Here is a 13,564-nt window from a genome sequence, read left to right as displayed (position 1 = left end):
TACTGTGCCGCGACCTGCAGATCAACTTATGCGGTACACCCAGTTACCACGCATGCGCTGCAACAACTCTTTTGCTTTGTTCGCCCGTCCACCAAGCATGCGCAGTAATTACTATAGAACTCACTGATCAGAGCGATAACGGCCGGCTACGCACTTGGAGAAGCAGTGAGCCTGCGCTGTTGCTTAGCAGCGGCGCCTGCGTTCCCGAGGCCAAGCCTAAGGTCACCGCTGACTGGAAGGTTTGGATAGCACATAGCTGCCTTTTAATATAATTTAATTATCTACCCCTACACTTTAATTAAACGCCTTTACTGATTGGTTCTCGGCCCTTTAAATACTAGCCCCATCCTCTGACACGTGCCTCCTGAGGAAGTAGAAACATGTCGAAGCAACGTTGTCCAACTAATACCTTAGCACTAAGTTAGTTGTCTGTTTCCCTCTTTAAATTATTTAATTTATTGTATTGAAATTCATTAGAGAGGCAATATCTACCGTAATTCTAACAATAGATGGTGCTATAGTTCTATTTCTTGAACATTACAGGTTTTCACATCACTACTATTTTCATTCCTGGGATTGGTTACATATATTCTAACTAAGTGCTGGTATATTTTGTTTTTGGACCTGATGGATTGGCAACCTTGCTGTTTTTGATAATAATCTCATAATTTTTTATATCATATAATTTTATATTATATGATATTCTGTAATTTAATATTTATTATCTAATAAAATTGGAGCTTTTATACTCAATTTTGAAACTTTGTTTCTTGTTTGCTAAGATGGGAACAAGGACGGGCACATTACCATATCAGGGGACCAGGATGGGCACAATGCTATAGGATGGGGACAAGGATGGGCACATTACTATAGGATGGTCACATTACTACAGGATAGGGACAAGGATGGGCTCATTACTACAAGGGAATAAGGATGGGCACATTACAACAGGATGGGGAACATTACTAAAAGATGTTCCCCAAAATTACTATATGGTGCTAATTGTAAAACTATTACTTAGTATGACATGAAAAAAAAGGCATGAATTTTTTTTTGCCATCAAAAATGTTTGTTTTTTTTAATGTTTAAACAACAAACGTGCACGTTTTTATAATAAACAAGTGAAAAATGTTCAAAAACAGTGATCCAAAGGTGTGTAAAAAAAAAATTAAATTGTTCCAATAAAAAAGTCATTTTTCCTGCAAAGAATGCTGCCCACCAAATTATAATTTTTCTCTGTGCTGCCCGTATACCCAGCAGAGTATGAGACCCCCTGCCTCAGAAAGCATTATTGACTTTTAGGGTACGTGCCCACGATCAGTGTTAACAGCATTTTGGACGCATCATGCTTCAGCCGCAAAACACTGCGATGTACAGTACAAACACAGTGGATGCATTTCTAGAAATCCCATGCCCACTGTGCTTGTTTTTTCCACAGCAAACACTGACATGCAGTGTGATCTCCAAGCCTCAGCATGTCAATTGTTTAGGCTGCTTTCACAATACGTTTTTTTAACATCCGTCATGAACGTTTTTTTAACGCAAAAACGGATCCAGTGCAAATGCGTTTTCATTTCAGTGCATTTGCAATGGACTCGCGTCAACATGCATTCACCTGCGTTTGCGTGCCTTATAGTAAGGATACAGCGACTTGCAGTTTTAACTTTTTTCAAAGACGCTACTTGTAGAATTTTTGAGCTGCGTCCAAATACTGCAAATTGCTGGATCCTGACTAAACAGCATGCAAACGCATGTGAACCCTGGCATGCTGATAGACAGGATCCTGCTTGCTCTACTGAGCATGTACAGAAACCAGTCTCGCATGATCAGTCTCTCTCTCCACCTCCCTCCCTCCCTTCCCTCCCTCTCTCTCCACTCCCCTGCCTGAGAGCGGAGGATGCTCGTAACCAAGGTAAACATCGGGTAACCGCGGTCTTAGTTACCCGATGTTTATCTTGGTTACGTGTGCAGGGAACCAGTTCCTAGCAGCTGCAGACGCTCGTAACCAACGTAAATATCGGGTATCCAAGCAAGTTACCCGATGTTTACCTTGGTTATGAGCCTCCACAACTGTCAGATGTCGGCTCCCAGTCTTTCACGTTCAGTTCCCCTCACTCCCGATCACATGACTCCAATGCCCGCCCATAAACTTAAAGTGACTAGATCTTGCAAAACAACACATGCGTTTGCATGCGTTTTTTTGCTGTAAAAGGAGGATCCGGTTTTGCAGCAAAAAAACTTTCATGACGCATGTAAAAGAAACGTAGTGTGAAAGCAACCTTACTGTGGAGTCGCAAGCATCATCCATAGGGAGAACACAAATGAGAGACCGCAGCGCCCTGAACCCTGATTGTGGGCAGGTACCCTAAATGAATTAATCGGTCTGTTTTGACTATTTTTGCCAATTATTTTCTTATTCTTTGTTTTTAGGTTATACTACAATCTCTTAACCCCTTAATGACTGAGCAAATTTTGACCTTAAGGATTAGGCCAAATTTGAGAAATGTGACCAGGGTCAATTTATGATGTAATGACTCTGGAACGTTTCAACGGATCGCAGTGACTCTGGATTGTTTTTTTTGTGACATGTTGTACTTCAACATAGGTAAATTAAGGCTGATATTTTTAGTGTTTATTTGTATAAAGATCAAAAATTTTGGAAATTTCAAATTTTGAATTTTTTAACCTTAACACCAGCGTTTTTCTGTTTTTTCCCTTTAAGTTTTTCCTCCCATTTTTCCAAGAGCCATAACATTTTTATTTTTTTGGTCAATATTGCCATATTATAACTTCATTTTGAAAAACAAATTGTGCTTTTGAATAAAATTAATAATTTTACCAAATAGTGTACTGAAAAATAGAAAAAGAAATTCCAATTGTGGTGAAATTGCAAAAAGAGTGCATTTGCACAATTTTTATTTATTTTTTTATTTACCATGTTCACTATATGCTAAGATTGATCAGGGAATAGGATTCCTCATGTCACTATGAGTTTGTGGATACCAAATAACTAAAGTTTTACTTTTATCTAAATGGTGGAAAAAAAATCAGAAGTCTGTAAAAATAAATAAATAAATACATAAATAAATAAAAAAAGAGCTTTATTCGCTATTTTCCCACACCCATAGCATTCTCATTTTTTTGGGATCTGGGGCTTAGTGATGGCTTATCTTTACATCTTCAGCTGATGGTTTTTTTTATATCATTTTTGTGTAGATGCAATCTTTTGATCAACTGCTACGGCTTTTTAATTCTGCATCTCTTGGCAGACCCCCCACCTACAAAAACAGTTTTGACGCTGTTTCGGTGCAGTTTTCTGCCACGAGAAGCGAATTTGCTGCAGAAATCTGGTGCAGACAGTTCAGCACCAAATTTGCATCTCCTGCCACAAAAACTGTGGTTTTCTGACAGGAGATTCAGGTCTGTGAACTCAGTGACCTTACCTTAGGTGAGGTCACTGAGTTTAATGAGGTCACTTAAGGACAGGTTACCTGCAGTTTCAGGTGGAGGACCCAGGGAACCTCCAGCTATGACTGCAGATAAACTAAGTGACGTCACAACTCATTGCTGTGGCCTAGTCAATCTATGTCTGAATATCACAGAGTGAGGTCATGTTCTGTGCCCAAGCGCTGTGCCTTCAGTATGCATGTATCAGAGCTGGAATCGTCGTGGGACCTCGTGTGTATTCCGTCGTAACTGGGTGTTTTTGCGATTAATAAAAGGAAGAAATAAAGGATTTTTCTGCTTTGTGTTTTATTTCTTTTCACTTACAGATTAGTAATGGGGGGGTCTCAAAGATGCCTCACATTACTAATCTAGGGCTTAGTGGCAGCTGTGAGCTGTCATTAATACCTAATTACCACGATTGCCACCGCACCAGGGAAATCAGTATGAGCCGGGTACAGTTTTGGGATTGCTGCATCAAATGGATGCAACAATTCTGGGCGATTGCAGGCTGCTATTTTTAGGCCGGGGGGCCCATTAACCATGGGGCTCCCAAACCTGAGAATACCAGCCTTCAGTCGTAGGCTTTATCATGACTGAGTATCAACATTTGGGGGGACCACACGCTCTTTTAATTATTTATTTGAATTTTTTAAAAAAAAAAGCCGAATGCAGTCCCTCTTATTTTGATACACAGCAATGATCAGTGCACAGCTGGGGGGTGCAGCCTGTAGCCATATGCTTTATCTGTGATATCATAATATTGGGGGACCCTACGCCAATTTTTCTATATATTTATTTTTACACTATAAAGATACACACATCAGCTCTGATTGAAATTATTCAGACACGCTGTCACACAGGGTGGGGACTTGTCTGACTGCAATCAGAGAAGCTGGGAATTCCAGTGAGCTGGGGAAACAGTGAATATGTATGAGAGTTAATGAGCAGCCCCAGAAGTAGTGATACAGCCACTCAGAAGACTGGTAAGTATAATGCACTTGTTCTAATCCCCCTACCCCTTCTATCCCATTTTGAAGCGCCTGATTCGGGTCCCCAAACACCTGTAAGGGGACGGGCATCTGGGCAGATATCCAGGAACAATTCCGGGGACCAGAACTGTTTTTTTTTTTTTTTTAAACCTGGTGGACCCTCCGATCCCGGATATCGGTCGGTCCACCCATCATTACCTATACGTTATCAGAAACTACGGTTTGCCCACATGGCTGGGCTGAGCAGGAAGAAGAGTTATTTGGTTTTTGGAATACAGAGTTTGCTAAAATAGTTTGCAGTCAACATGTACAGAGCCACTAAGATACCAGAAAAACAGAAAAAGCCCAAAAGTCACCAAGTTTTAGAAATTACACCTGTTAAATAATTTATCAATGGCTGCAGTGACTATTTTGTAGAATCCACACCACGTTATTTTTCTGGAGAATTACAAATATGTAAGTTTAAAGCCCAAACATTGTGCCCCAATATATATTGTAGCACCCCCATACATTGTGCCCAGCTTCTGCTTCTGGAGACATGCACCCCATAAAATGTTAAGTGCACTCTCCCCATTACAATATTGACGTGCACTGCTGTTTAAGAACAGGGGACTCAGAGGAGGGGGGCATTTAGATTTGGGAGCGCAGGCGTCACTGGATTGTATTTGTGGGGTGGGAGATATATTGCTTTTTTAGAGTCTTTGTTCTACTATTAATGTTAAATCCTCCAATATTTACAGTGACAGAGATGGGTGGAAGCTGAGTTTTTGTGAGATAAGTTAGGGGTTTTGGTAACATTTTGGGGTACACAAATAAAATAAAAATGTTTTGATCGCTTTCAGTATATGGCTGGGATCAAATTCTTGAGTTCTGCACTGAGCACTTACGTTGAGGTTTCCATGTAAATCTCACAAAAATGTGATTCAGACTAAACCCACAGAGGAACCACTCACTCTAATAAGGCAGATGGAGACACTTTGGACTCTATTTGGTTTCTGTTTCGCTGGTGTCCATCTTTTTATGTGGGCACAGAGCTGGGGTAAACCCATTTGGGTGCTTAAAAAACACCTACAATGATGGGACACTGCCAAGGTAGAACAGAGAACAGACAAGTCCAAAATGTCTATATCTGCTTCGTTATAGTGAGTGGTTTGTCTAAATTGCGTTTTTTGGTATTTACACAGAAACTCCAACATAGGAGCTCAGCAGAGAGTGCAGGATAAATATCAGCTGAGCCTTATTGTGATTTTTGGGATGCAATATGAAGAAATAGACGCCAGTGCAAAAATAGTTATTTTTAATTTTGTGCGGTTCAATGTGCGGTATCAGTGATAGAACGGCTTTATTCTGCGGGTCAGTGCGATTCCAGCTATATCAGATTTATATTTTTTTATGTTCTGCTTCTACCGTATTTTTCCAAAAAAAATACACTCTTATACTTTTTTTGCCCCCCCAAAAAAGCACTAGGGCTTATTTTTGGAGGAGGTCTTATTTTTGGATAAACATGGTTGGGGGTAAGTTTACTCCCCAAAAAAGCAGACTTCCCAGGAGACTCATACTTACCAGACCCAGACGTCTACGTGGCTCCCAGATCCTCCCTGTGCACCCCGTCCTCCCCTGTTTCTGGCTGGCTGATATGCGCGCGCGCACACACACACACACACACACACACACACACACACACACACACACACCATTCCCTGCGGCCAGAAGTATTCTAAAATGATGGATGTAGAGAGGAAGTCACGTGTCCGGCCTGCAGGTCCTGTAAGCTAGCATTGCGGCAGGTCCTTGCGCTCCACTACACTGCCTCCCAGGATTCTGCCAGCCAGAAGAACCCCAGGGACTTGATGCCAGGTGACATTACACATCTGGCATCAACCCCATATATTACCTCGTTTGCCTTCGCACCAGGGCAACGGGATGAGTTGGGGCGAAGCGCCAGGATTGGCACGTCTAATGGATGTGCCACTTCTGGGGCGGCTGCGGCCTGCTATTTTTAGGCTGGGGAGTGTCCAATAACAGTGGACCTCCCTAGTCTGAGAATACCAGACCACAGCTGTCCGCTTTACCTTGGCTGGTGATCCAATTTGGGGGGGACCCCACGTTTTTTGTTTTAAATTATTTAATGTAAAATAACAGCATGGGGTGCCCTCTGTTTTGGATTACCAGCCAAGGTGAAGCTGCCAGCTGTGGTTTGCAGGCTGCAGCCGTCTGCTTTACCCTAGCTGGCTACAAAAGATGGGGGGCCTCACGTGTTTTTTTTAAATTATTTATTTTATGGCTAAATACAAGGCTAGGCACCCTTTAGTGCCACATGAAAGTCACTAAAGGGTGCCAGCTTAGAATATGCAGGGAGGTGGGACATTATATAGGTCTTTCTCATCTATCTATTCATCTATCCATCTTTTCCTCTATCCATTATCTGTCTATTGATTATCTATCTATTATCTATATTATTTATTGCAGTTACAGCATAAAAAAAACGCAGGGACCAACCTGCAGAAAAACCGCGGCAAAACCGCGGGAAAAACGCATGCATTTTTCCCGTGGTTTTGGTGCGGTTTTTTACCAGAGGTGCGGTAATCTTCAACTCCCAGAAGTTTCTCAAGAAATTTTCTTGAGAAAAATCACTTTTCTAGTGCACACATAGCCTAATACAGTTTTTTACGTGGCCCGTTAATGCTAGAAAAATGAAAAACATACTGCTATAATCCCTGTGGAGCGCAGAACCCAGCGCACCGTTTAATTTGACTGGGGGATAGCTAGTATCATGACAAATTAGTATTGGCCAGTAAAATCATGCTAGATGCGCTGTATTTGGTATCTATGTAAATGTAAAATCGAGATATAAAATATGACGCTAATATCTTTCACCTGTGTGGCCCAGGGGCAAAGATATGTGAAAAGCTAGAATTAAAAAACTGTGTGACAATCTCGGCACAGCCCACAAGAGACTGTAAAATGAGGTCACAGAGAGGGGGGGTTACCTAAGGGCAAAAAAACCACTAGCTCCTTGATGAGGGGAGTTAGTACTGGAGGGTATCAGTAAGTGGTGATGCTGGCCGATTCTACCATTTTATTCTCTTGGAGCCACTCCCTCCCTAAATTCAGACATCACATCTATGGCACGAGTTTAGTAAGTTTCACGTTTATACCTTTTATTTTTATGTAACTGTCTATACTATATTTGTATTGTTCCCTTTTGTAAATTCTTGTATATTTTTTAAACACTGCCTATTTTCGGATTAATATAAAAAATTTAATAGTTTCTATCCTCATGCTTTATATACAAATCCAAAAACTAAAAAATTATTGTATTCTTTTTAGTTATTTAAAAAAATAATAAAAAAAATGCGTGGACTCCCGCTGCATTTTCTATTGCTAAGGGTGATCCAAGCAGCTACTGGCTGCTAACCACCAGTGCTTGCTGTTACCTTCACTGGCAATAGAAAATCAAGGCAAGCTCCTTTTTTTTTTTATTATTATTATTTCATGAATTTCATGAAATAATAAAAAAAAAAACATGGGTTTTGCCCAATTTCTGTGTCCAGCCAGGTACGACTAGGCAGCTAAGATTGGAATCCGCATCGCAGGCCAAAGCTTTCTGGACCCCCCCCCCCCCCCACTGCGAATTGCAGTCCATAGCCGCCTCAGAAAATGTATGCTTTCATAGAAGCACCATCTTCTGACACTGTATTAACTCTTCCAGCGGCCCTGGTGCCCGGTGGCCCTCTGGGTAACAAGGGGTTGATACCAGCTTTGTTTTACCAGCTGATATAAAGCCCGAGATTCTTAATGTCAGGCCAAGTTTGATCCGTCCATTAAGAATCTCCAATAAAGGGTTAAAAAAAAGACAAAACACAGAGAAAAAACAAACACTTTATTAGAAATAAATACACAGACACACTTAGGGACTCCCTGTTTATTACTCCCTCTCACCCCTCCACAATGGGCTTCTGTCTTCTTAAACACATGCAGCTCTGCTATACCACACAGCACGGGGGGGAGGAAGAACACTGCTCCTCCCCAAGCATCTAACCATTCAATGAGTGAACAGAGGCTGCGAGTTGTTAAGCGGTGACGTCAGTGCTGCCAACGTTGCCATAGTAACCTGACGGGCGCGTTACTATAGCATCGGTGATCTCCAATCACCTGGTTCCCGGCGCCGCTATTCACTGGCTGTGGCAGCTAATCCCTGCATGTGTGCTGACACTGTAAAGAGCGCCGACATGCAGGGACGGGGAGCTGAGCATGTGCCCGAGCATCTCGCCGGTACACTGCATCGCCGAGTATATCGCGTACTGAGATTCTTGGGCGAGCACCGTGTACGGGCGAGATGCACTGACAGGACCTAGCATGACATCATAGCCATGTGACCCCTCTGTATCCAATGAGATAATAGAACATTCACACGTGACAGGTCACATGCTAGGACGTCACGGAAGGTCCTTTTGTTACCGGGCAGCACAGCAATGATCTTACTCGGAAGCAGAAGCGGCGGGAGACAGAGTCTGCAGGACGCGTTGCGGGACCTGAAAGTATAATGACAATGTTTATTATTAACTGTTTTCTTCATGTTACAGCCCGCCCCATTACATAGTACCGGAGAGGTCATCAGATCCTACCTTATGGGGGCTTTTAACCCCCGTTTAACCACATAGATACCGCTGTCGCAATTGATAATAGTATTTAAGGGGGTTAGTTGGCCCCGGTCGGATACAAAACCAGTTGATGCCCATGGGTGTTAGATGTCATATACAGCTGACACCCAGGGGATTTCAACCTATGGGATTTCTACACATCGGGGTGCAGCATTTACAAATCCCTCTGCGCCGTTAAAAATCAGCGCTGAGGAATAAGGCCACCTCAACGACCGCCACTAAGAGGCGTATTTGGTGGTCATTAAGGGGTTACTTCCACACTCACCAAATTTTTTTTAGCCTTCTTGCAAAGCCTCGTATAGCTCACGGCATAAAGCCTTCATTAACACACAATCTTCACATTGAACACAGAATCAATTCCAGTTTTTTGCCGTTCACCACTATGATTTTTACTAGGGTACGCACAACTAAATCTAAAAAAAATTGTTTAAAAGAACAGAGAGTCCTCAGTGGTTGATACCTTTTAATGGCTAACTGAAAAGATGGTAATAATTGCAAGCTTTCGAGACTACTCAGGTCTCTTCATCAGGCATGGTATCGGTTGATACCTTTTAATGGCTAACTGAAAAGATGGTAATAATTGCAAGCTTTCGAGACTACTCAGGTCTCAGGTCTACCATGCCTGATGAAGAGACCTGAGTAGTCTCGAAAGCTTGCAATTATTACCATCTTTTCAGTTAGCCATTAAAAGGTATCAACCACTGAGGACTCTCTGTTCTTTTAAACAATTTTTTTTATCTCTACTGGCTAACACGGTACAAAGATATATTTTACTTGCAACTAAATCTATTCATTTAATTTAATTTCCAACATCTTTATTTAGAAGATCTCACTTTCAGGACAAATTTGAATTATTTCTATTTGCTTTTAATACATTTGTTGTTATATACACAATGGTCTGATCGTTCATTTGAATTCTCAATTGTGCTTTTATGTGATTTATTCTTATGAAGGGGAAGGCATTTATCTAAAACATATTGACTTTAATCACGTGCAAGGATCTTGTCTGAATATCAATACGGCAGTGCGGTTTTAACCCCTTTCTTTCCATGTATCCTGCAATACAGCTCCAGGCGCTTTATTCCACCTCATTTGGAGCTGTCCACAGCTACTGTTTTTTTGGGAGCAAGTGATTTGATTCTTAAGTGAGATAATAGGATCTTTGGTCCCTCTGCTTGAAAAAATCTTTACAATATTTATTTGGAAGTATGTGAGACAAGATACATGGATACCGTTTTAAAAAAAAATCCCAAAATTATGTGAAATGTGAAGAAGGTGGTGGTGGGAAGTGACTGGCGGCCCAAACCCCAACCATGACTGAATGGATTTCACAGATTAATGATATGCAAGCCCATAAGAAATGGCTGTATCATCACCAGCATTACACAAAATTTGGGACAAAAAGTTGCAGGCTCAACATTCTGTCATAGGGTCTAGTTTATCATACTTATTTCTGATTCTCCAAGAGATGTAACTCTTGTTTTCAGGGTCCTTTACTACAAAAGTATGCTATATTAGGATGAAAAATAAAAACTCAAAAGATGAGTACATAGGCAACAAATATATTGATCTTGGCTTTGCTGTCTGCTGTTATCCTAATATCTGCCCATGGCCATAACCCTTTCATGACATTTGACTTAAGTTTATGTCATGGTCGGGTTTTCATAAAATGACTTAACTGTAAATCATGGGGATCGCGTAGGCACGGGATCTATGGACAATCCCTGTTAACCACACATGCCCGCTGATCAGATCAGCAGACGTGTGAAGATTACCGCGGGCTCACCGCTGGAGCCTGCGATAACCGGAGGGAGACAATCAAGACACCATTACATCCTTGGTCATAAAGGTGTTAATTTCTAATATGTGGTCACTTGAGGGGGTTTATTCAGTTTTGGCACTTAGGGGCTTCAATGCCCAATTGTATAACATTTTGTGACATTCTTGTGGTGTTAATACACTCACAGAACCTCTAGATGAATTAACTGAAGGGTGCAGTTAGTAAATTGGGGTAACGTGTGGGGAATTTCTGCAGTTCTGGCACCTCAGGGGCTCTGCCAATGTGATATGGCACCTGAAAATCATTCCAGCCAGTTTTAAGGTACAATATTGTGTTAATTCCCTTCTCAGCTTTGCACTGAATATTAAAAGTAGTTCCCCATTACATGGTGGGTATTAGCACACTCAAGAGAAAATTATACAAAGAAAAGTGATCCATTTGCTTCTTATTTGACCATTTAAAGATTAAAAACTTGGGGCTGAAACAACATTTTAGTGAAAAAAATGTAATTATTTCTGTGGTGTCAATATGCTCACTGCACCCCTAAAATAATTCATTGAGGGGTGCAGTTTATAAAATTAGGTCACTTATGGAGGCATTCCCTTCTGAGCTGTGCCTCAAAAATAGTTTTCAACTACATATGGACTATTGATGTACTCAGGAAAAAAATGTGTTGGTTTTTTTTTTATTTTTACAGCCCAAATGTCATACAATTTTGTGAATCACCTGAGGGTTAACGTAGCTCAGTACACCACAAGATTAATTTTTTGAAAAGTGTAGTTTCCAGAATGGGCTCACTTTTGGGTTTGTTTTTTTATTTTGCTGCTTTGGCATGTCAGGAGATCTTCAAATGTGATGTGATATGTCATCTGCAATCTATTCCAGCCAAATTGTCTCTCCAATATTCAAATAGCACTTTTCCCTTCTGGACCCTACCATGCGCCCAAACAATAGTTTTTCATCACACATGAGGTATAGTTGTACTCAGGAGAAATTGCACAAAAAAAATTGTATGATCCATTTTCTCCTGTTAACCTTGTTAAAATGAAAAATTTGAAATTAAGGCAACATTTTTGTGCGAAATAATGTTTTTTTCCATTTTCACGGCTCAACATTATAAAATTCTATGAAGCACCTGTGGGCTCAAGGTGTTCACCAAATATCTAAATTATAAGGGCACTGTAAATGCAACATGGGGTCCACTATCTATTCCAGACAAGTTTGCACTCCAAAATTCAAATAGTGCTCATTCCCCTCCAAGCCCAACCGTCCGCCCAAACAGTTGTTTTCCACCACATATGGTGTATCCCATGTACTCAGGACAAATTGCACAACAAATTATCGTGCATATTCTCCTGTTACCTCGTGAAAATGCTAAATTTGGGGATAAAATAACATGTTTATGGGGAAAAGTTAAATTTTTATTTTTAATATTTTTTTTTTTTAAAGTTTCAGAATCATTGGGATCCTTTGAAGCTTTCCAGAGTTATTATCGCATAAAGTGACACTAGTCAGAATTGAAAAAATTGGTCTGGTCAGGTAAGTGAAAACAGGCTCTCGAATAAAGGGGTTAAACAATAGTTTTCTACTGGAACCTCTTTACATCTAGCAATGTCAGATCTTGACCATATGTTATACGGATTGTTATTCTTCTTTTGCATATCCTAAATAAATTAATGTTTGAATAACAAATATGATTAGAAGACAATGATTTCAAGCATCATCCTCCTATTAAGGCAACCAGTCTACGACTATTATAATTTAATCAGCATGGCAATGTAATATCAGCTTTCTTGTCCTCATCAACACTTTCTCTTGAACACATGAAAATATCACATAAAAGATGTAATCCAGTCACTTTGTGGCATGGCTAAGATTCAGTGGTAAAAGAGGGTTTGTGATTAAAATAGTTTTCATGGCCACAAATTAATTTTTTGCAATTCATCTGATAAGTGATCACAACAATCTAGCGCACTAGTTAACGCAAAGTGCTACTATAAAAACTGAAGCAGCAAACTTCGTGAAAACCAAAACTTGTGTCATACTCATAACTCTTGTCCATGACTGTATACTCTGCTATACATATGTATACAATCATATTTTCAAATAAAGCACAATGGCAATTTTGATTAGCTCAGCCAGTTCTTTGTTATACAGTGACCTTAGTGAGGATTATGTTTTGAAGTTTTGATGTTATTTGGGGTAGAAGTTTGGACTAGAAAAACATTTAGAACATTTTTATTCACCCATTAAGTTATTTCCAGCTGTGACAACTGATTAAAACATTAAAAGTCTGCTGAATCAAAAGAAATATACACATTTAAATATCATAACATGGGATTTTGAGTTGGCTACAAAATAGGACTTTCTTGTTTTCGTATCAATGGGAGCTGTGTAAAGCTTCTGCTATGCTGGCGCATTCATTTGACTACAAGTTTGCGATTTGCATGCTTCCAACCACATTCTGACTATAAGGGTATGGCCTTGCTCAAGTTACTTGCATTATACAAATCGCATACCTGTGGTCACACGCCAGTCTGCTCCTGGCAACGTCATTGGAGAATCCTGACAGCAAGCAGTGTGTGCACTGTGAGGATTCACAAGTGTGCAGCAACTTTATGTGAACTTGAACCTCAAGCCTGAACAACCCTTTCAAACAAGTTGCATAAACAGTCAATGTAAGT

The 13,564-nt window shown here is 40.5% G+C and overlaps 1 protein-coding gene across 6 annotated transcripts in view; it reads right to left on the bottom strand.

The window, feature by feature from the left end:
- LYST (lysosomal trafficking regulator) overlaps positions 1 to 13,564 on the bottom strand; it is a 1,763,279-nt gene that overhangs the window by 1,090,944 nt on the left and 658,771 nt on the right. The window lies entirely within an intron of this gene.

Source organism: Anomaloglossus baeobatrachus, chromosome 3 (genome assembly GCF_048569485.1).
Source record: "Anomaloglossus baeobatrachus isolate aAnoBae1 chromosome 3, aAnoBae1.hap1, whole genome shotgun sequence".
Classification (NCBI taxonomy): Eukaryota; Metazoa; Chordata; class Amphibia; order Anura; family Aromobatidae; genus Anomaloglossus; species Anomaloglossus baeobatrachus.
The sequence above is the reverse complement of the archived record's forward strand: the minus strand, read 5'-3'. Positions and strand labels throughout refer to the sequence as shown.